Here is a 24,906-nt window from a genome sequence, read left to right as displayed (position 1 = left end):
CTTCGTCTCACAGACTGCCCCCATGGTCCCTTTGTCTCACAGACTGCCCCCATGGCCTCACAGACTGCCCCCATGGCCCCTTTGTCTCACAGACTGCCCCCATGGTCCCTTCGTCTCACAGATTGCCCCCATGGCCTTAGTCTCATAGACTGCCCCGATGGCCTCTTAGTCTCACAGATTGCCCCCATGGCCCCTTAGTCTCATAGACTGCCCCCATGGCCCCTTCGTTTCACAGACTGCCCCGATGGCCCCTTAGTCTCATAGACTGCCCCCATGGCCCCTTCGTTTCACAGACTGCCCCGATGGCCCCTTAGTCTCATAGACTGCCCCCATGGCCCCTTCGTTTCACAGACTGCCCCGATGGCCCCTTAGTCTCATAGACTGCCCGCATGGCCCCTTTGTCTCACAGACTGCACTCGTATGGCCCCATCGTCTCACAGACTGCCCCCATGGCCCCTTCATTTCACAGACTGCCCCGATGGGCCCTTAGTCTCATAGACTGCCCCGATGGCCCCTTCGTCTCACAGACTGCCCGCATGGCCCCTTCGTCTCACAGACTGCCCGCATGGCCCCTTCGTCTCACAGACTGCCCCCATGGCCCCTTCGTTTCACAGACTGCCCCGATGGGCCCTTAGTCTCATAGACTGCCCCGATGGCCCCTTAGTCTCATAGACTGCCCGCATGGCCCCTTCATCTCACAAACTGCCCCCATGGCCCCTTCGTCTCACAGACTGCCTGCATGGCCCCTTCGTCTCACAGACTGCCCGCATAGCCCCATCGTCTCACAGACTGCCCCCATTCTCTCACAGACTGCCCCCATTCTCTCACAGACTGCCCCCATGGTCCCTTAGTCTCACAGATTGCCCCCATGGCCCCTTAGTCTCATAGACTGCCCCGATGGCCTCTTAGTCTCACAGATTGCCCCCATGGCCCCTTAGTCTCATAGACTGCCCCCATGGCCCCTTCGTTTCACAGACTGCCCCGATGGCCCCTTAGTCTCATAGACTGCCAGCATGGCCCCTTCGTCTCACAGACTGCCCCCATGGCCCCTTCGTCTCACAGACTGCCCCGATGGCCCCTTCGTCTCATAGACTGCCCCCATGGCCCCTTTGTCTCACAGACTGCCCCCATGGCCCCTTCGTCTCACAGACTGCCCTCATGGTCCCTTCGTCTCACAGACTGCCCCCATTCTCTCACAGACTGCCCCCATGTTCACTTCCCTCTTTTTGTCACGCACTGCCCCCATGTCCTCTTTTTTCTCACAGACTTGCTCCCTGTGATTTTACAGCCTGCTGTTCTCCTTTCCTCAGCTCCCACAGAGCAGCAGTCTCTTCTTCTCTTCTTTTCCCCCACAGAGAAGCACTAGGGCGCACACAGTACAGTGCGGCGCCTCACAGCTGTCAGTCTGAGCCAATCACGGCTTCAAAGGAAGGGCAAGCAGAGCAGTGATGTCACACGCAGTAGGCGGTGATCGGTGCAGTGTTTGCCGGTTACCATGGTGTTCTGTCCTCAAGCACTGCTCCTGTAACCGGTTACCAGCTGCTGTTGCGCGGTCAGGAGGTACGATGTGCGCCCGCTGCCGCCCGGCACTGCTTACGAGTTCTGTCGGTCCCGTCCCCTCGTGCTCCTACAGTCAGACGTTATTACAGCTGAGTGTGATCTCAGCGCTGCCTTATGAATCAGAGGTGCCTTGTGCAGCGCCCCCTGCTGCGCCTCTGTGTAAGTGCGGGGTGTGCTGTGTATAGCACAGGGGTGTACTGTGTATATAGCGCAGGGGTGTACTGTGTATATAGCACAGGTGTGTGCAGGGGTGTGCTGTGTATATAGCGCAGGGGTGTGCGAGGGTGTACTGTGTATAGCACAGGTGTGTGCAGGGGTGTACTGTGTATAGTGCAGGGGTGTACTGTGTATATAGTGCAGGGGTGTGCTGTGTATAGCACAGGTGTGTGCAGGGGTGTACTGTGCATAGCACGGGTATGTGCAGGGGTGTGCTGTGTATATAGCACAGGGGTGTGCAGGGGTGTGCTGTGTATATAGCACAGGTGTGTGCAGGGGTGTGCTGTGTATAGCACAGGTATGTGCAGGGGTGTACTGTGTATAGCATAGGTGTGTGCAGGGGTGTACGGTGTGTGCAGGGGTGTGCTGTGTATAGCATAGGTGTGTGCAGGAGTGTGCTGTGTATATAGCACAGGGGTGTGCTGTGTATATAGCACAGGGGTGTGTGAGGGTGTACTGGGTATAGCACAGGTGTGTGCTGTGTATAGCACAGGTGTCTGCAGGGGTGCACTGTGTATAGCACAGGTGTGTGAGAGAGTGTACTATGTATAGCACAGGTATGTGCGTGGGTGTACTGTGTATAGCACAGGTGTGTGAGAGGGTGTACTGGGAATAGCACAGGTGTGTGCTGTGTATAGCACAGGTGTCTGCAGGGGTGCTGTTGTGAATTCCGCTCTTGGGCTCCCTCCGGTGGTTGTGTCATTTTTGTGAATTCTGTTCTTGGGCTCCCTCCTGTGGTTTTGAGTGGTATGGCTGCTTCTGGGATTTAGCATCAGCAGCTGTTTTCACTGATCGTCTTTCTGGCTCGGCTATATTAGTCTGCCTGTTCCCTCATTCAATGCCAGTTGTCAATTGTTCCAGCCTGGAGTCACGGCTCTTTGGATTTCCCTGACACTCTGACCAGTTCAGCAAAGCTAAGTCCTTGCTTGTCCTTTTGCAGTTCACTTGTTGTGGACTTTGTTGTTCAGCACTTTCTATGTTTTGCTCATTTGTCCAGCTTATCAGTATGAACCTATTCAGCTAAGCTGGAAGCTCTGGACAGCAGAGTTTGCCCTCCACACCTTTAGTCAGGTGTGGAGATTTTTGCATTTCTCTGCGGTGGACTTTTTCTAGTTTTTATTACTGACCGCACAGTGTTCTGTCCTGTACTAATTCTATCTAGCTAAAAGTGGCCTCCTTTGCTAAATCTTGTTTCATACTACGTATGTCATTTCCTTCTCCTCTCACAGTCATTATTTGTGGGGGGCTGTCCTATCCTTTGGGGATTTTCTCTGAGGCAAGATAGCTTTCCTGTTTCTACCTTTAGGGGTAGCTAGTTCTCCGGCTGTGACGAGGTGTCCAGGGAGTGACAGGAACATCCCACGGCTACTGCTAGTGTCTGTGTTAAGATCAGGTACTCTGGTCTGTATAGTTACCACCTGCTCAGAGCTAGTCGCATGTCGCTCCTACATCACCAGACCATAACAGGGTGCACTGTGTATAGCACAGGTGTGTGAGAGGGTGTACTGTGTATAGCACAGGTATGTGCATGGGTGTACTGTGTATAGCATAGGTGTGTGAGAGGGTGTACTGAATGCTCAGTTTCAAAAGATGGCATCCTTCGCTGGATTCCTGCTGTTGACGTCAGCGACGGAACCTGCTTCCATAGGCTTCCATTATAGCCAACGACTGACAGCGCAGGATCCGTCACTGGGCCATTTTCCGATGTACACAAAAAACGTTTCTATGTGTGTTGTCTCCGCCCGACGGACAGCGATTTTACGACGGATCCAGCGCACGACGGATGAAACGGAAGGCCATTCGTCACAATCCATCGCTAATACAAGTCTATGAGAAAAAAACGGATCCAGCAGAAACATTTTCTGGATCCTTTTCACAAAACGATGGATTTTGACTGAAACAAAAAGATGGAAGTGTGAAAGAGGCCTTAGAGCAAGAGTTGACACACCTCCTGACTGCTTGCGAGACACTAATCTGATGCCCTGCAATGCAAAAGTATTGCAGAGTATTAGATCACCTGTCAGGCCAGGGAAAGTTGACGTCCCTTCCTGGGTCAAGGTAAAAAAAAGTATGAAGAAAGGTTTTGAAAATTGTAAAAATATTTAAAAAATCACTAGAATAAACTAAGAAAATGAAATATTAATGCTATATACACTGCTCAAAAAAATAAAGGGAACACTAAAATACCACATCCTTGATATCTCTGAATGAAATATTCCAGTTGCGAATTTTTATTCATTGCATAGTGGAATGTGTTCAGAACAATAAAACATAACAATTATCAATGTAAATCAAAATTAATATCCCATGGAGGTCTGGATTTGTAATGATACTCAAAATCAAAGTGGAAAATAAAATTACAGGCTGGTCCAACTTCAGTGGAAATGCCTGAAGACAAGGAAAAGATGCTCAGTATTGTGTGTGGCCTCCACGTGCCTGTATGACCACCCTACTGTACAATGCCTGGGCATGCTCCTGATGAGGCGGCGGATGGTCTCCTCCCAGACCTGGATTAAAGTATCCGCCAACTCCGGGACAGTCTGGTGCAACGTGAAGTTGGTGGATGGAGCGAGACATGATTTCCCAGATGTGCCCAATCGGATTCAGGTCTGGGAAATGGGCGGCCCAGTCCAGAGCTTCAATGCCTTCATCTTGCAGCAACTGCTGACACACTCCATCCACATGAGGTCTGGCATTGTCCTGCATGAGGAGCAACCCAGGGCCAACCGCACCAGCATATGGTCTCACAAGGGGTCTGAGCATCTCATCTCGGTACCTAATGGTGCTCAGCCTACATCTGACAAGCACATGGAGCGCTGTGCGGCCCTCCAAAGAAATGCCACCCCACACCATCACTGAGCCACTGCCAAACCGGTCATGCTGAAGAATGTTGCAGGCAGCAGATCGCTCTCCACAGCATTTCCAGACCCTGTCACGTCTGTCACGTGCTCAGTGTGAACCTGCTTTCATCTGTGAAGAGCACAGGGCGCCAGTTCTGAATTTGTCAATCCTGGAGTTCTGTGGCAAATGCCAAGCGTCCTGCACAGTGTTGGGCTGTGAGCACAACCCCCATCTGTGGACGTCGGGCACTGAGACCATCCTCATGGAGTCAGTTTCTAACCATTTATGCAGATACATGCACATTTGTGGCCTGCTGGAGGTCATTTTGCAGGGCTCTGGCAGTGCTCCTCCTGTTCCTCCTTGCACAAAGGCAGAGGTAGCGGTCCTACCACTGGATTGTTGCCCTCCTACAGCCCCTTCCACGTCTCCTGGTGTACTGGCCTGTCTCCTGGTAGCACCTCCAGCCTCTGGACACTGCGCTGACAGACACAGCAAACCTTATTGCCACAGCTCACATTGATGTGCCATCCTGGATGAGCTGCACTACCTGAGCCACTTGTGTGGGTTGTAGAGTCCGTCTCTTGCTACCATGAGTGTGAAAGCACAACCAACATTCAAAAGTGACCAAAACATCAGCCAGAAAGCATTGGTACTGAGATGTGGTCTGTGGTCCCCACCTGCGGAACCACTCCTTTATTGAGTGTGTCTTGATAATTGCCAATAATTTCCACCTGTTGTTTATTCCATTTGCACAACAGCATGTGAAATTGATTGTCAAACAGTGTTGCTTCCTAAGTGGACAGTTTGATTTCAGAGAAGTTTGATTTACTTGGAGTTCTATTCTGTTGTTTAAGTGTTCCCTTTATTTTTTTGAGCAGTGTATATATTTACATAAACCAAATAAAGTACAAATATTTGGTATCACCAAGTCCGGAACGACCTGACCTATAAGGGTATGTGCACACGTTGCGGATCCGCAGCAGTTTTCCATTAGGTTTACAGTACCATGTAAACCTATGGAAAACCAAATCCGCAGTGCCCATGGTGCGGAAAATACTGCGTGGAAACACTGCGTTCTATTTTCCGCAGCATGTCAATTCTTTGTGCGGATTCCGCAGTGTTTTACACCTACTCCTGTATAGGAAACCGCATGTGGTAAAACACAGGTGAAATCCACACAAAAAACGCTGTAAATCCATGGTTAATCCGCAGGTAAAACGCAGTGCGATTTACCTACGGATTTTTCAAAAACGGTGCGGAGAAATCCACACACGAATCCGCAACGTGGGCACATAGCATAAAACTGTCTAACTAGTTAACCCTTTCAGTGAACACTGTAAATAAATAAATAAATAAATAAACACAAGGCAAAAAAGCTATTCTTTTTCCTCATACCGCTGAACAAAAAGTGAAATAAAATGCGCTTAAAAAGTGAAATGGAAATAACAACAGTATAGCGGAAATCAACATTTTGTCCCGGGAGATAAAAAGCCACCATACAGCTCCATCAGCAGAGAAATAAAAAAGTTATAGCTCTCAGAATGAAAAGATGAAAAAACTATTATTTTTTTCTATAAAAAAATGTTATTGTGTAAAAGCAACAAAACATTTAAAAAATTATATAAACGTGGTATCGCTGTAATCGTACTGACCTGAAGAATAAAGTTGTTGTCTTATCACGTTTACCACATGGTGAACTGCATAAGAAAAATCTAAAAAAAAATTTCCTGAATTGCTGTTTTTTGTTCATTGTGCCTCCCAAAAATCAGAATAGAAGCAATAAAAAAATTGTGACTAAAAATGATACCAATAAAAATATCAACTCTTCCCGCAAAAAGCAAGCCCTCATATGACTTTGTCAGCATAAATATGAACAAATTAAACTTTTCAATATATGGCGATGCAAAAACTTTGTTTTGCAAAAAAAAGCTTATTTTCGTGTATGACAGCAGCCAAACATAAAAAAAAGACATAAATCTGGTATTGCTGTAATCACACCGATCCGAAGAATAAAGTCGGGTAATCACTTATACCGCACGAGGAATGGCGTAAACAATAAATAAAACCAATTCTTCACCTGCTGTTGATTTGTTCGTTCTGCCCCCCACAGATAGCAATAAGGTACACATTTATCCTGCGCTCTGCACTGAGTGCTTACATCGGGGTTTCCTTATAAAACTGAAATATGTGATTCAGACAGAACCCCCGCGTAAGATTCCGTATAATGAGGCAGATGAAGAAACTGTGAATGCCATCTGGTCTGTGATCCGGTGGTATCTGTCTTTTTTAGTGTGCATAAAAGCGCAGTCAACTACAATTTTGTGCACCTGTAAAAAGGACACTGCTGAACAAAGGCCAGACAGAGTACAGAGTTACTCTGTTGCTTCATCATAGTTAATGGACCAGTCGGGGGGGTTTATGTGAATCATGTCACTTAGGCCTCTTTCACACTTCCGTCTTTTCAGATTCGTTGCAATGCGTCGTTTTGGGAAAAAAACGGATCCTGCAAATGTGCCCGCAGGATCCGTTTTTTTCCCATAGACTTGTATTAGCGACGGATGGCCACACGTCGCATCCATTGTGCGACGGATCCGTCGTCTTTCAGCGGACCGTCGTCTGGAAAAAACGTTCAATGTAATGTTTTTTGTCTGCGTTGGGAAAACGTGTCGCGACGGATCCTGCGGCATACGTCGTTGACTAGAATGGAAGCCTATGGACGCAGGATCCGTCGTGACACGTCGTATGACGGAATCCAGCGCTGGAATCCGTTTTTTTACACTGAGCGTGCTCAGAATCAGGAATTTGTAGTCAATTGGCCTGACAGGCCCCAAATCTATATAAACCTGGCCTGGTGGGTCACCCCCAAATGTGCCAGCAAGACTCCTGCCAGCCTGAAGACAGCCAGCCAGTCAATATATAGGTGTCCCTATTTTCCAGTAGCCAATAACATTTGTGAGACTCCCATTTTTAGGCATGGAAAACGGATCCGTCAAAAAAGCGGATGAAATGGATGGTAAAAACGGACAAAACTGATGCAACAGATCCAGTTTTTCGAGGGAACCATCTAGCATTGCATGTAACGTTTTTTTGTGCCGGCGGTCCGCCAAAACACGAAGCAACCATCGCACAACGGTTGCGGCGTCTGGCGATACGTCGCAATGCATCGGTAATGTAAGTCTGTGGGGAAAAAACGCATCCTGCAGACAACTTTGCAGGATGCGTTTTTTCTCCTAAACGACGCATTGCGACATCCGCCGAAAAACGCTAGTGTGAAAGTAGCCTCAGAGATTTAGATGGAAACCTTGATGTAAGTGCTCAGCGTAGAGTGCTGGATAAATGTGATCCCGAATGTTATGTAAAATATTCTTAATAAAAGCTTCAAATTCCAAAAAATAGCAATTACACACTCAGGTCTATCATCTTTCAATGGAAATGGAAAAAGTGCTATGGCTCCTCACCCCACAAAATGAAGTTCAGCGAATTCTGGGCTCCTAAATCCAAATGCCCCCTCTCCTTTCTGTGCCCCATTTCTATAGCGATGAGGGCTTAAAGGGAACCTATCACCCCGTTTTTTTCGGTATGAGATAAAAATACTGTTAAATATGGCCTGAGCTGTGCGTTACAATAGTGTAGTTTGTGGACCCCGATTCCCCACCTATGCTGCCGAAATACGTTACCAAAGTAGTCATTTTCGCCTGTCAATCAGGCTGGTCAGGTCGGATGGGCGTGGCTTCTTCCCCCAGATATTGCGTAGTTTTCCGTTGGTGGCGTAGTGGTGTGCGCATGTCCAACGTCCCCAATCCTGCACGGGGGGGTGAAAATAGCAGCGATGTCCGTTATTCCATTGGTGGTCGGTGGGCGCGGCCATCTTCCTTTGGCCGCGCGTGCGCAGAAGCGGCGCTCTGCTGGCCGCGGCTTCAGGAAAATGGCCGCCGCGATCTCCATCTGCGCACGCGCGGCATCCCGCGGCCATTTTCCTGAAGCCGCGGCCAGCAGAGCGCCGCTTCTGCGCACGCGCGGCCAAAGGAAGATGGCCGCGCCCACCAACCACCAATGGAATAACGGACATCGCTGCTATTTTCACCCCCCCGTGCAGGATTGGGGACGTTGGACATGCGCACACCACTACGCCACCAACGGAAAACTACGCAATATCTGGGGGAAGAAGCCACGCCCATCCGACCTGACCAGCCTGATTGACAGGCGAAAATGACTACTTTGGTAACGTATTTCTGCAGCATAGGTGGGGAATCGGGGTCCACAAACTACACTATTGTAATGCACAGCTCAGGCCCTATTTAACAGTATTTTTATCTCATACCGAAAAAAACGGGGTGATAGGTTCCCTTTAATTGTCTCCAGAAGCACATGCTGGGCATAATGTATTTGCACTACAATGTACAGGCACTACGCTAGCGGATTTGCATCTTTCACTCAGCAACATTTTCTGCTGCTTGTTTCTGGCAAGGACCCATATAGTAAAAAATCATCACTACACCTGTAGATAAATTCCCAGAAAGGTGTAAATTCCAAAATGGGATCGCTTTAGGAGGGATTCTGCTCTTCTGGCTCTTAGAGGCTCTGTATATGAAGTCCGCAAACTATTCTGAGATTATTTGTTCTTTAAGAGTCAAATAGTGCTCTGTAATGATTAAACCCTTCAGTGCTGTGCTGTCTGTGCAGTAATTGACAGCTACGCTGTCCAGACTGGTTCAGGGTGTGTTGAGCTGTCTGTGTTTGATTAGCTTGGCTGTCCAATCTGAGACTGGGAGGTGCTGAGCTCTTGTCATGTGCTCTCAGTTCCCATGATTGCTCAGTTATTTAAACTGAGCTTGCAGTCCAAGATAGCTGTCAGCCATAGCTTCAGCTATGTGTGGTTGGTTTACTCTGTGCCTTGTATTTTACTCATTGATCTATCGCTGTCTAACCTTGACACTCGTTTTGACCATCCATCTGTTTAACCCCTTTGTTCTGATCCACTTTTCTCATGGTATTTTGACCTCACCATTACCTGACTGCGGCGTTGTCTCTTCCCTCAGTTTATGACGTACCCTCCTGGCTATTTAACTCAGACTTCTCTATTAATCCAACTTACGACTTGTCTGTGAGAAGTGACTCAGCGTCACATGCTCCTTCCCTCCCAGTCTTTGCCGTATGGCTAAGCAGTACTGTACAGCCACATATGAGGTATTTCCACTTTCAGCACAAATTGTGTAACAAATTTTTGTAAGATTCTGTGGCACACCCGTGGTGTCAATATGATCACTGCACCCCTAGTTTAATTCATTGAGAGGTGTAATTTGTAGAATTGGGTCACTTATGTGGGATACTGCTGTTCTGGCACCTCAGGGGCTCTGCCAATGTGACATGGCATGCTCAAACCATTCCAGCAAAATGTTTACTACAATATGGCGCTCCTTCCCTTCTGAGCTTGTGGGGTTTTCCACTGTTTAGGAACATAAGTGATTCTCCAAACGCGACATAGCGTCTGCTATCTATTTCAGCCTATTTTGCGTTCCAAAAGTCAATTGGCCCTCCTTCCATTCCGAGCCCTACCGTGCGCCTAAACAAGATAATCACCAGATTGTCCTCATCTTAGGGTACCGTCACACAGTGCAATTTTGATCGCTACGACGGCACGATCCGTGACGTCGCAGCGATCGTATGATTATCGCTCCAGCGTCGTAGACTGCGGTCACACGTTGCAATCACGGCGCTGGAGCGATGCCGAAGTCCCCGGGTAACCAGGGTAAACATCGGGTAACTAAGCGCAGGGCCGCGCTTAGTAACCCGATGTTTACCGTGGTTACCAGCGTAAAAGTAAAAAAAAACAAACCGTACATGCTCACCATCTGATGTCCGTCCGGTCCCTTGCCGTCCGCTTCCTGCTCTGACAGATCCGGCCGTACAGTGAGAGCAGAGTGCAGCGGTGACGTCACCGCTGTGATCTGCTCTCATTTTCCGGCCGGCAGACAGTCAGAGCGGGAAGCGGACGGCAAGGGACCGGACGGACATCAGATGGTGAGCATGTACGGTTTGTTTTTTTTTACTTTTACGCTGGTAACCACGGTAAACATCGGGTTACTAAGCGCGGCCCTGCGCTTAGTTACCCGATGTTTACCCTGGTTACCAGCGAACGCATCGCTGGATCGCTGTCACACACAACGATCCAGCGATGTCAGCGGGTGATCAAGCGACGAAAGAAAGTTCCAAACGATCTGCTACGACGTACGATTCTCAGCAGGATCCCTGATCGCTGCTGCGTGTCAGACACTGCGATATCGTAACGATATCGCTAGAACGTCACGAATCGTACCGTCGTAGCGATCAAAATTGCACTGTGTGACGGTACCCTTAGAAACCCATTGGTACTTCTATAATCATATACAACCCAGACAGCAGTAATTAAACTGCTAACTCAATGGAGCAAACCAATCAAAAATCTATTAAAAAATATCACTTATTTTTTAAAAGTTAAAAAAGTCTAAAATAATCACATTTATAATTTTCACATAAACACATACCCCAAGTCAGAGAGGGAATACCTATGAAAGACCACATGCATAAGGACATTATAATACAGCATACAGGAAGGAATAAACTGGCTATGCAGACTGCTATGTAGATTTAAACCAAGACTAAAATTCAGTACAAAATTCACCAGTACAGAGCAAAGACCAAAAGACACATAAGAGGTGCTATAAAGCATCCATATTACCGGTCCGCCCATTGTGAATTAACATATCCGTCCATATGGTCACAATCCACCATAAGAGTGCATATTGAGTAAACCATAATATTACCTTTCCCTGGGCCATGTGGTATAAGGTAAAGAGGTGCAAGTCGTCTGTCTGGTGTCCCCTCTGGCGCCGCAATGCGTGTTTCGCCCTCTGCTTCATCCGGGGGCCTCTTTTTTGCAACAAATTCTTTAAAAATGCCTAAGGTCAAAAAAATATATATTTTTCTTCTTTTTTATACACTTTTTAGCACAGAAAGTCGCATATTGGAAAATATTTACAAAAAATTGTGCAAGTGTAAGAGGGTGGTGCTGTTATGGACAGTAAGGAACACGCTGTCACTTTAAGGGACTGCACCTCCTTGTCTGGTGTGATGGAATGTTCTGCTTCTCCCCTGCAATAGACTGTGTGAATGAACTGGACTGAGCAGAGGGTGGGTGTGGAGCCTGGACAGGATGTGAGCTGAAGCTGCAGCAGAGAGAACTTTGTGCTGTTTGCTGCAAGAGAGGACCCACAGCCTGTAGCAGAGTGGATTTGTGAAATTTGACAGACTTTTCCGGGTGCAGCAAGAGTGGCTGTCCTGTGTGAGTTTGAGAAGCCACGAAGATACCGAGAAAGGCATTTACAGTTTCCAGGAGCACCTCCAGGACTCAGAAGCAAGGAGGAGACCACGTTTCACGGAGCTGGCAGAAAGCCATGCGCACCACCGTACTAGGAATAGTAGACACGGCACTCAAGGCTTTTTAGTGGTGCACAAGTTAGGTATCCAACCCGTCAAATACAAGCAATAAGTTACTTGGCACTCAGGAGATCGTTTTGCAAGAAAAGAAATTCGTTTATTCAGTGCATCCAGTTCAACATTTAAACGTTTTCGGTCTAATCACAAGACCTTCATCAGAAACAGTTTTTTGAGTGCTGGAAGACACAAATTGTATGCGTGGGCCCACAAAGGTGCCGACGTCAGTCGGGGACCGGGAGAAGAGAGCGCCTTGAACAGACTGGAGGTATGGGGTCAGCGCTGCAGTAAGGCGAGATGCTCGCAGGGGCGGTAGCACTGTAACCTCTGAGGAGACTGGCGCCGTGATGAGGGGGTCGCGTGGCTCCCGGAGCTGCCAGGGAGCCACGCGACCCCCTCATCACGGCGCCAGTCTCCTCAGAGGTTACAGCGCTACCGCCCCTGCGAGCATCTCGCCTTACTGCAGCGCTGACCCCATACCTCCAGTCTGTTCAAGGCGCTCTCTTCTCCCGGTCCCCGACTGACGTCGGCACCTTTGTGGGCCCACGCATACAATTTGTGTCTTCCAGCACTCAAAAAAACTGTTTCTGATGAAGGTCTTGTGATTAGACCGAAAACGTTTAAATGTTGAACTGGATGCACTGAATAAACGAATTTCTTTTCTTGCAAAACGATCTCCTGAGTGCCAAGTAACTTATTGCTCGCACCACCGTACTAGACTGTTGGGGGCCCCCCAGGACTGGATCTGAGTTTCCAACATCACCGTGAGTTTGTTCCTGCTTTGTGCACATGTCAGGGCCTAGTGTACCCTTCAATAGTCAGAACACAGCAGCCATGAGGCCAGCTTAGTAAAGGCCAGGGAGGTTATACGTAGAGTAGCATTATTCTTTGTTTATTAATTGCATTTACGTGTATGACATATATTGAGTCTGTAACAGATTGGAGCACCGTGCTATTTTACGGACAAGCTAAAGAATATAACTGTTGTAAATTATCTTTTGCCATTGCATACCCCTGTTTGCATCTTCCTCATCCACTTCATTCCTTGCCTACCAATAAATCTACCCTTTGTTGTTTGCACCTCATCTTGTGTATGGTAGTCTTCCTGCAAAGTGGTGGTCCCCCAGCCATCACTTCAAGTGGTACTGTGAGCAGGGTAATGTCACCAAGATGGAGGTAGCAGACAGCAACGGCAGGAATGCTAATGTTAACCCCTTCGTGACATGCGCCGTACTAGTACTGCGCTGCCGGCACTGCATTTGTGCCAGCCACAGTACTAGTACGGTGCACCGATCACCGTGGTCTCACGCTGAGCGCTGCGGTGATCGGGTGCAGGTGTCAGCTGTATATGACAGCTGACACCCCGCAGCAATGCCCACGATCGGCGCTAGCGCCGATCGCGGGCATTTAACCCCTTTGATGCCGCTGTCAGTAGTGACAGCGGCATAGAGGGGGATCGCACAGGGACGGGGGCTCCCTGCGCTCTCCCACCGGAGCAACGCGATGAGATCGCGTTGCTCCAGTGATCCGGAAGGAGTCCCCGGATCCAAGATGGCCGCGGGACTCCTTCCGGGTCATGAAATGACCTGGCTAGCCGGCGCCTGCTGAGAGTTGCTGAGAGCAGGCGCCGGAAAGCCTCCTGAACTTGCCTGTTAGATCGCTGAGCTGACAGTGCTATGCACACTGTCAGATCAACAATCTGATCTAATACAGTGATGTCCCACCCTGGGACAATGGTGGAAGGTTAAAAAAAAAAAATATAGAATGTATTAAAAAAAATAAAAAAATCCTCAAATAAAGAAAAAAAAAAACATTTCCCAGTAAATCCATTTATTTATGTAAATTAAAAAAAAATAAAAGTACACATATTTGCTATTGCCGCGTCCGTAACGACCCGCTCTGTAAAACTATCCCACTAGTTAACCCCTTCAGTGAACACCGCAAAAAAAAAAAAAAAAACAAGGCAAAAAACAACGCTTTATTATCATACAGGCGAACAAAAAGTGGAATAACACGCGATCAAAAAGATGGATATAAATAACCATGGTACCGCTGAAAACGTCATCTTGTCCCGCAAAAAAAAAGCCGCCATACAGCATCATCAGCAGAAAAATAAAAAAGTTATAGCTCTCAGAATAAAGCGATGCAAAAACAATTATTTTTTTATATAAAATAGTTTTTATTGTGTAAAAGCTCCAAAACATAAAAAAATTACATAAATGAGGTATCGCTGTAATCGTACTGACCTGAAGAATAAAGCTGCTTTATCAATTTTACCACACTTGGAACGGTATAAATGCCCCCCTAAAAGAATTTCAGGAATTGCTGGTTTTTGTTCATTCCGCCTCCCAAAAATCGGAATAAAAAGCGATCAAAAAATGTCATGTGCCCGAAAATGGTACCAATAAAAACGTCAACTCGTCCCACAAAAAACAAGATCTCACATAACTCTGTGGACCAAAATATGGATAAATTATAGCTCTCAAAATGTGGTGATGCAAAAACTATTTTTTGCAATAAAAAGCGTCTTTTAGTGTGTGATGGCTGCCAACCATAAAAATCCGCCAAAAAGTGCTATAAAAGTAAATCAAACCCCCCTTCATCACCCCCTTAGTTAGGGAAAAATAATAAAATTTTAAAAAATGTATTTATTTCCATTTTCCCATTAGGGTTAGGGCTAGGGTTAGGGCTAGGGCTGGCGTTAGGGTTGGGGTTAGGGTTTCAGTTAGAATTGGGGAGTTTCCACTGTTTAGGCACATCAGGGGTTCTCCAAACGCGACATGGCGTCCGATCTCAATTCCAGCCAATTCTGCTTTGAAAAACTAAAACAGTGCTCCTTCCCTTCCGAGTTCTCCTGTGCGCCCAAACAGTGGTTCCCTCCAACATATGGGGTACCAGCGTTCTCAGGACAAGTTGGACAATGTGGGGGCTAAAATATCATTTTCGTGGAAAAAAATTTTTTTTTATTTTCACGGCTCTGCGTTATAAACTGTAGTGAAACACTTGTTGGTTCAAAGTTCTCACAACACATCTAGATAAGTTGCTTTGGGGTTCTAGTTTCCAATATGGGGTCACTTGTTGGGGGTTTCTACTGTTTAGGTACATCAGGGGCTCTGCAAATGCAACCTCCACAGAGAGAGAGAATATGAGTCTAGGAAGAGGTTTTCACAGGTACCCATTCACATGGAGACGTTTATTCTCAGCGAGGTAGGCAAGCGTAGGACCTGCTATACGAGAGATGCCGTAAAGGGGCTATCAGGTACACATAAAATTGGCCATTTTTATGCGCTAAACGCTCTCATTTTTCATATTTCTAGTGCAGTATTGCAGTTCAGTTTTCATGTTTCATGTTTGCATGTCTTAGCGCTGCAGTGTGCTGCCTTTTTTACTTGACTATATATGAGTTGGTTACTCTAGGTTCAGCACCTGTTCACACTTAGTCTATGTATGGATGTGACGGTCAGTTTTTTCAAATATATTATTTAGCCTTCTGACTGAGCACTCCGCCTCCTAGCCCAGGTGTTTTAATCGAAGTAGGTCCAGTACCCCTCCACAGAGAGAGAGAATATGAGTCTAGGAAGAGGTTTTCACAGGTACCCATTCACATGGAGACGTTTATTCTCAGCGAGGTAGGCAAGCGTAGGACCTGATATACGAGAGATGCCGTAAAGGGGCTATCAGGTACACATAAAATTGGCCATTTTTATGCGCTAAACGCTCTCATTTTTCATATTTCTAGTGCAGTATTGCAGTTCAGTTTTCATGTTTCATGTTTGCATGTCTTAGCGCTGCAGTGTGCTGCCTTTTTTACTTGACTATATATGAGTTGGTTATTCTAGGTTCAGCACCTGTTCACACTTAGTCTATGTATGGATGTGACGGTCAGTTTTTTCAAATATACTGCAAATGCAACATGACACCTGCAGACCAATCAATCTAAGTCTGCATTTCAAACGGCGCTCCTTCCCTTCCGAGCTCTGCCGTGCGCCCAAACAGTGGTTCCCCCCATGTTTGGGGTATCAGCGTACTCAGGACAAATTGGACAATAACTTTTGTGGTCCAATTTCTCCTGTTACCCTTGGGAAAAAAAAATTGCGGGCTAAAACGTCATTTTGTGGAAAGAAAAAATGATTTTTTTTTAATTTTCACAGCACAACATTCTAAACTTTAGTGAAACAATTGGGGGTTAAAAGTGGTCACCACACATCTAGATAAGTTCCTTAGGGGGTCTTCTTTCCAAAATGGGGTCACTTGTGGGGGGTTTCCACTGTTTAGGCACGTGAGGGGCTCTCCAAACGCGACATGGGTTCCGATCTCAATTCCAGCCAATTTTGCATTGAAAAGTCAAACGGCGCTCCTTCCCTTCCGAGCTCTGCCATGCGCTCAAACAGTGGTTTATCCCCATATATGAAGTATCAGCGTACTCAGTACAAATTGCACAACAACTTTTGGGGTCCAATTTATTCTGTTACCCTTGGGAAAATAAAAAATTTGGGGCAAAAAGATCATTTTTTGTGAAAATTAATATGAATTTTTTTTTACGGCTCTACATTATAAACTTCTGTGAAGCACTTGTGTGGTGAGCACTTTGAACCTCCATCTAGATTAGTTCCTTAGAGGGTCTACTTTCCAAAATGGTGTCACTTGTGGGGGTTTCCACTGTTTAGGCACGTCAGGGGCTCTCCAATCGTGACATGGGTTCCGATCTCAATTCCAGCAAATCTTGCATTGAAAAGTCAAATGGCGCTCCTTCCCTTCCGAGCTCTGCCATGTGCCCAATCAATGGTTTAACCCAACATTTGGGGTATCAGCGTACTCAGGACAAATTGTACAACGACTTTTGTGGTCCAATTTCTCCTGTTACCCTTGGTAAAATAAAACAAATTGGATCTGAAGTAAAAATTTTGTGAAAAAAAAAGTTAAATGTTCAATTTTTTTAAACATTCCAAAAATTCCTGTGAAGCACCTGAAGGGTTAATAAACTTTTTGAATGTGGTTTTGAGTACCTTGAGGGGTGCAGTTTTTAGAATGGTGTCACTTTTGGGCATTTTCTGTCATATAGACCCCTCAAAGTCACTTCAAGTGTGAGGTGGTCCGTAAAAAAAATGGTTTTGCAAATTTTGTTGCAAAAATGAGAAATCGCTGGTCAACTTTTAACCCTTATACCTCCCTAACAAAAAAAACAATTATGTTTCCAAAATTGTGCTGATGTAAAGCAGACATGTGGGAAATGTTGTTTATTAACTATATTATGTGATATAACTCTCTAATTTAAGGTCATAAAAACTAAGTTTGAACATTGCAAAATTTTCATAATTTGACAAGTTTTTGTTTTTTTCACAAATAAATGCAAGTCATATCGAAGAAGTTTTACCACTATCATGAAGTACAATATGTCACGAGAAAACAATGTCAGAATCACCAGGATCCGTTGAAGCGTTTCAGAGTTATGACCTCATAAAGTGACAGTGGTCAGAATTGTAAAACTTGGCCCTGTCACTTAGGTGAAAACAGGCTTCGGGGTGAAGGGGTTAATGGAGATGCTGTGGGCATTGGTGGAACCCCTGCAAGGACACTCCCTATGGGCACTATAGTGTGCTACCAAAGTTTGACGGCAATAATATGCCACTGTCCGACTGGGTGTCCCGGCTGCAAAGCACCCTGAAGATTTATAACAGCCCAGACCTTGAAGCGAACATTACTTTAACTGCCCTAGAGAGAGAAGCCTGTAGAAACATCTGCCTACAACCAGAACTCACCCGCAGTACCCTGAAGGAGCTAGTGAAGTTCCTGGAAGAGATCTACGGCGAGACTGCTAGCGCCGGAAACCTTCGCGCCAAATTTTTCTCTAGGCTGCAGAAGGAAGAAGAAGGAATTTCTCAGTATGCAACAACACTGCAAGAAGTGTTAACGGAGGTGCAGAGAAAGGAGGCGGATGGATTTGGCGGCATGGGCTCTAAAGACCGGATACTCCGGGAGCAATTCATTCTGGGACTGCACAGCACATCCTTGAGGCGAGCACTGTCAGAACGGGTCTGGGCAGATCCGGCTCTTACGTTTCGTCAAATCCTGGCAGAAACAGTGGTCCGAAGTAAAGAAGAGAGCTACACATCTGGGGTGATGCGTGTCCAGGGCTCCAATACCAGATGGGACCCAAACCATCAGGAGGTGCTCCTGGAAACTGTAAATCCCTTTCTCGGTATCTTCGTGGCTTCTCAAACTCACACAGGACAGCCACTCTTGCTGCACCCGGAAAAGTCTGTCAAATTTCACAAGTCCACTCTGCTACAGGCTGCGGGTCCTCTCTTGCAGCAAACAGCACAAAGTTCTCTCTGCAGCAACTTCAGCTCACACGCTGTCCAGGCTCCACACCCACCCTCTGCACAGTCCAGTTCATTCACACAGTCTATTGCAGGGGAGAAGCAGAACATTCCACCACACCAGAAAAGGGGGTGCAGTCTCTTAAAGTGACAGCGTGTTCCTTACTGTCCATAACAGCACCACCCTCTTACACAAGCAAAGAAAAAAAAATTCTAGCGTACATAAAATCACTCCAGACAGAACTGTAATACCCTTACACCAAAATGCAGCAACTTTTCAAATGATGAACCAGCAGAAAACATCCGGAAAGCTAAAGTAAAAATATTGACAACATGGAGACAGCACAACTTGTGTTCTATTCATAATTTAATAATTAACAACAATTACTATTTTCTTTAATCTTAGCACATTGCAGCATTTGTTTATTTACTGCGCTGATCTCTTGTCCTTTACCAGTGATCTCCCACCCATCTGCCTTTTCTACACTTTCACTCAACATCCTACTTGATGTCAAATGAAGTGACACTTTGCTCTTTAATGGGAACCTGTTATTCCTCAAATGTTATTAACCAGCAGGTATAGAGTTACAATTAAATACTTAAAGGGAACCCGTCACATAGTTTTTAGCTATTAAACTGGCCCCAGTGTGTTGTTAGTGATGCAATGTGTTTCACTAACATGGTTTTCTCAACGAAAAGCTCCAAGTATTTTGTATAAAAAACACTTTATATCACTAAGGGATTTCCTCACATACCTTTTGTTTCAGTCCCTGATGTGTCAGTGTCGATTCATTGCCGTGACTGGCTCGACTTCATGGCAGCCACCTACCAAATTCTGCTCGTGCGGACTCCCCATCCGCTCTCTGGGAGCGCAGAGTGTAGGGCACACAGAGGCGTGCATAGCATGCGCGCTCACACCTCATATAGCCACTGACTCACAGCAGCTCCGGCACATGCGCACATTTAATATGAAGCTGGGACTGTACACACAGGGTCAGTGCGCATGCTCGGGGATCAGATAGGTAGTGCGCACGTGCGGGATTAACTAGGTGGCTGCTGTGTTGTTGAGCCAGTCATGGCATTCAATCGCAATGCTGTGGGCGTGCATAATTTTAACAAGACACTGACTGATCTGCGACTGAAATGATAAAAAGCGCCACACCTAAGACTGAAACAAAAGAGATGTGAGGAAATCCCCTAATGATATAAAGTGTTTTTTAAACATAATAAGGGGGAATTTTCTTTTTTTCTTTGAGAAAACTATGTTAGTGATGCACATTGCATTACTAGTGTCACACTGGGGACAGTTTAATAGCTAAAATGACTTGACTGTTTCCCTTTAATTACTCCTATGAGCTGCCAGCATTCAGTCATAGAGGCTTGAACGGAGCAGCTACAGTCACCACTCAGTACATAGTGATTGACGACTGTAAGAACACCCTTTCATTTTGATTGACAGGTCACTCTGCAGCGCATCTGCACACTCAGGAAAGTGAGAGCCATGATGCTGAGGTCGAAGAGGGAGAGTGAGCAGCTAACTGCTGTATAGAAGTTAATGGGCTGGAGAGAGCTAACTGGAACGCTAGGCCATGTGCACACATTCAGTATTTGGTTAGTATTCTACATCAGTAATTGTAAGCCAAAACTTGGAGTGGGTAAGAAATGTAGAAGTGGTGACGTGTTTCAATTATACTTTTCCTCTGACTGTTCCATTCCTGGTTATGGCTTACAAATACTGATGTAAAATATTGACCAAATACGGACCATGTGAATGTCAACTTAGGTCTTAAGTCATCTTTTCGAATGTAATTACTGTGCGTTCTAGGCCAGGCACTTGTGCTCCAGTTCAATGGAAACCAGCTGTACACTATGCAAGATAAACGCACTCATTGCAGGAGAATTAGAGCAGATAGAAAAAGTAGGTCAGTTGCAAACTTGCTTATTTTTATGCTGTCAAACTAATTAAAGCAATTTTATAACTTAGAACATCAATTTAAAGAAGTTATTAGGGATGAGCGAACGTGCTCAGTGATACACAGACATCACTACAGTATTTGGTTGCTTGGATGTGCTCGTTACTCAGCGAGCATTGGGCGGTGCTCGATTTAAAATCTGAATGTTTGGTGCCTGTTACACAGCCAATAACCATGCAGGATTGCCTGTGCGTCACTTTAATACCGTAGCCATCTTGGTTGTTGCATTACTGTGATTTGCTGGCCGTGTGACATCATCAGGAGTTATAAAAGAACTCCAGCTTTGTGACACTTCATATTGGAGGGAGAAAGTGCTTGTCTGTGCACAGTATAACGAATCAGAGACCTGTAGTGTTGATACTGATGCTGGTGAATATTCTGGAGGCTGTGGCCGAGTCCCACCCTGGCACGGCTCATGTTCTACTGACGCCAAGGATCGCTGCTACTACTGCTATCAGGGTTTCCTCCACCTCCTACACTAGTTCCTGCAGCCTCATCCTGCTCTTCCTCATTTGCCATATCTGATGTGCTATCTCAGAACACGTTGTCCACATCAGGTGGAAGCTTTTCAGCACTGCCTCAGCGAATCGGCAACATGTTCTGCTGTAGCTATTTTGTCTAGAAGACAAACTGCACAGTTATTTAAAGGAATAACAGACCAGACAGATCTGTGTTTTTTTTGCCGCTGAACTTCCAACCAGGCATGGTCATGTGTGATAATGGGCGTAACCTGGTGGCGGCTGTGAAGCTTGGCAAGCTCACACATGCACCATGTTTGGCACTTATGGTCAACTTGGTAGTTCAGCGGTTTCTGAAAACTTACCCAGATTTGAGATTTGATACCCAGAGATTCTGGTCAAGGTATGCCACTCCAGAATCCATTTCCACAAGTCGGCTATAGCTGCCGCTGCTCCTGCACTACTGCAGCAGTGCATGCAAGTGCCAGCTCACCAACTGGTGTGCGAGGGTGCCAAAGCGCTGGAACTACACACTGCACATGCTGGAAAAGCTTTGTGAGCATCAGAGGGCAGTTGTAGAATACCAGCCCCAACATGCCCGTTGGTATTCTGGTCAGTCTCCACACATATATCTGAAGAGTAGGCATGGATGTCTGCCATTTATGCTGTTCTCCGAGGCTTTGAGGACTCCACAAAGATGGTGAGCGGTGAGGACGCCATAATCATCGCAACATTCCCGCTTCTGTGCCTACTTAATATGTCACTGCTGACAATTAAAAAAGAAGCTTTGCATGGACCAGGTGGACAAGGAAGAAGACATGACACAGGGAGATACTACCCAGCCCAGCTCCATCTCATCTGCTCAGCGAAGATTGTATAACAATGATTAGGTGGAGGCTCAGGAAGAGGAGGAGTAACAGGATCTGTTGGCTAGCAAAACAGAGGATAATACCCATACAACCTTCGTCCCTTCTCTTCTATGTGGATGAGGTGAAGAGGGGAATGAGGAGGAAGAGATGGAGGAGAAGCAGAGGGAGAGTCATCATCATGGCGGAGACAGGGAAGTGTTAGCTCTAGGGAGCTTAGCACATATGGCCGACTTTATGTACCACTGCCTTTCCCATGACCCTCACATTACATTCATTTTGTCAAAAAAGAGTACTGGTTGTTCACCCTGCTAGACCTACACTACAAGGAGAACTTTACATCTCTTCTTCCTGAGGAAGAGAGGTCTTCTAAAATTTTGCTATAACAGAAGGCCATTGTGGAAAATATGTTGAAAAAATTCCTATAAGACAATGATAGCAGCAGGGGGCAATCTTCTTTGCCCAACCAAGGAGGAGAAGGAGACACACACCAGGTACAGCAGAGGCAGGGGTACACTGTCAAAGGCCTGGGCCAATTTCATGACAACCTGCCAGTGTCCATGCCCTCATGACTAGTGATGAGCGAATATACTCGTTACTTGAGATTTATTGAGCATGCTCGGGGGTCCTCCGAGTAATTTTTAGTGCTCGGAGATTAGGTTTTTCTTGCCGCAGCTGAATGATTTACATCTGTTAGCCAGCATAAGTACATGTGGGGATTCCCTAGCAACCAGGCAACCCCCGCATGTACTTATGCAGGCTAACAGATGTAAATCATTCAGCTTGCGGCAAGAAAAACTAAATCTCGGAGCACTAAAAAATACTCGGAGGATCCCCGAGCATGCTCGAGAAATCTCGAGTAACGAGTATATTCGCTCATCACTACTCATGACCAGATATTTTTCATAAGGACAGAAAGGTTTTAAAAGATGGTTAAGCAATACCTGGCCAACCAAACCAGCATACTCCCTAATTTCTCTGTGACCTTCCGCTATTAGGTCTCAAAGCTGGTCACCTGGCATGAGCTGTCCCTCTATCCCTTGGAGGTGTTGTGCTGCCCTGCCGCTAGTGTCTTGTCTGAGCAGATTTTTAATGCCACAGGGGAGTTATAACAGACAGCCGCTTTCGCCTGTGAACAGAAAGTGCTGACAGACTCACTATGATAACAATGAACAAAGCCTTGCTTAGACCCAACTTTTAGGGTACCGTCACACAGTGCCATTTTCATCGCTACGACGGCACGATTCGTGACGTTGCAGCGTCGTATAAGTATCGCTCCAGCGTCGTATACTGCGGTCACACGTTGCAATACACAGTGCTGGAGCGATAATTTCATGACGTATTTGCGATGTAGAAGCCGTCGGTTACTGTGCGCACATCGTATACAACCTTTGTCACACAATGCAATCATGCCGCCACAGCGGGACACTAGACGACGAAAGAAAGTTTCAAACGATCTGCTACGACGTACGATTCTCAGCGGGGATCCGGATCGCAGTAGCGTGTCAGACACAGCGATATCGTAAATGCATCGCTGGAACGTCACGAATCGTGCCGTTGTAGCGATCAAAATTGCACTGTGTGACGGTACCCTTACACACCACCAGATGATCGCAGCACATAAAGCTTTGTTAATGTTCTATATTTGAATGAGGCCCGCCATTGGTTGCCTTCTAGGGTCTGTGGATGACCCTACTAATATTTTTTTTCTGGCCTTGCACTTTATGCAAAGATTTTGAGTACAGGAGTACTTCAACTAGATTTTATTCACAATATTTGAATGAGGCAATACAGTTGGTTCCTTCAAGGGTGTATGGATGACACTGCTTCTTCATTTGTATTCTTATTGGCGTACCAATACATGACCGTTTGAACAGAATGTGTATGAGGCCCTCCTTAATGTCTAGTACAGAGTCTGAGTCCCTCTGAGTTCCTAATTTTGCGCAATACTTGCTTTTTTCATACTACACTGAAATTTCTTATATTAAATGCAATTTCTCATTGATTTTAAATTGTTCGTCTTTAAAGTGGTGTAAAAGTGTGACACCATTGTTCTCAGCAGCGATCTGGGTGTCAGAGATGCTTCCAGGGGTCTTCCCTATGCAGTTCTCCTTCCATTCAGCACTTTTCCCATTCATTTGGCTCCCATTATACTCGTTACTCGAAACGAGCACCACGAGCACCCGAGAATTAGGAGTTGGTCGGGTTCCGGTAATGAGCATCTGAGCATTTTAGTGCTCGCTTATCTTTATAACTTATGCAACTAATAAAAACATGTACCAAAAGTAGCAAATGTTCTTAAATAAGGAAGAAACATTACGCATCTGTTTTTTTTCTCTCTGTAAGGCTACGTTTATATGTTCAGTATTTGGTTAGTATTTTACATAAACATTTATAAACCAAAATCAATAGTGGAACAATCAGAGGAAAAGTATAATAGAAGCACGTCACCACTTCTGGATTTATCACCCACTCCTGGTTTTGGCTTACAAATACTTATGTAAAATACTGACCAAATACTGAACATGAGAACTTGACCTAATGTTCTGAAGTTTCAGCAGTCCTCCCAATCACTGTTCACAACAGTTACAGTGGGGAAAAAAGTATTTAGTCAGGCACCAATTGTGCAAGTTCTCCCACTTAAAAAGATGAGAGAGACCTGTAATTGACATCATAGTTAGACCACAACTATGAGAGTCAAAATGAGAAAACAAATCCAGAAAATCACCTTGTCTGATTTGGCAAGATTTATTTTGCAAATTATGGTGGAAAATAAGTATTTGGTCATTAACAAAAGTTCATCTCAATATTTTGTTATATATCCTTCGTTGGCAATGACAGAGGTCAAACGTTTTCTGTAAGTCTTCACAAGGTTGGCACACCCTGTTGGTGGTATGTTGGCCCATTCCTCCAAGCAGATCTCCTCTAGAGCAGTGATGTTTTGGGCCTGTCGCTGGGAAAAACGGACTTTCAACTTCCTCCAAAGGTTTTCTATGGGTTTGAGGTCTGGAGACTGGCTAGGCCACTCCTTTGTTGCCCTGGCGGTGTGCTTGGGATCATTATCATGCTGAAAGACCCATCCACGTTTCATCTTCAATGCCCTTGCTGATGGAAGGAGGTTTGCGCTCAAAATCTCACAATACATGGCCCCATTCATTATTCCATGTACACGGATCAGTCGTCTTGGTCCCTCTGCAGA

The 24,906-nt window shown here is 46.0% G+C and overlaps 1 protein-coding gene across 1 annotated transcript in view; it reads left to right on the top strand.

Moving 5' to 3' along the window:
- Positions 1-1,468: 1,468 nt before the first annotated feature.
- CCDC178 (coiled-coil domain containing 178) overlaps positions 1,469-24,906 on the top strand; it is a 732,453-nt gene continuing 709,015 nt past the window's right edge. Inside the window, exon 1 of the mRNA XM_077270423.1 lies at positions 1,469-1,560. The gene's annotated coding sequence lies outside the window, so the exon portion shown is untranslated. The remainder of the gene's footprint in view (positions 1,561-24,906) is intronic.

This window comes from Ranitomeya variabilis, chromosome 6 (assembly GCF_051348905.1).
Source record: "Ranitomeya variabilis isolate aRanVar5 chromosome 6, aRanVar5.hap1, whole genome shotgun sequence".
NCBI lineage: Eukaryota > Metazoa > Chordata > Amphibia > Anura > Dendrobatidae > Ranitomeya > Ranitomeya variabilis.
The sequence above is the reverse complement of the archived record's forward strand: the minus strand, read 5'-3'. Positions and strand labels throughout refer to the sequence as shown.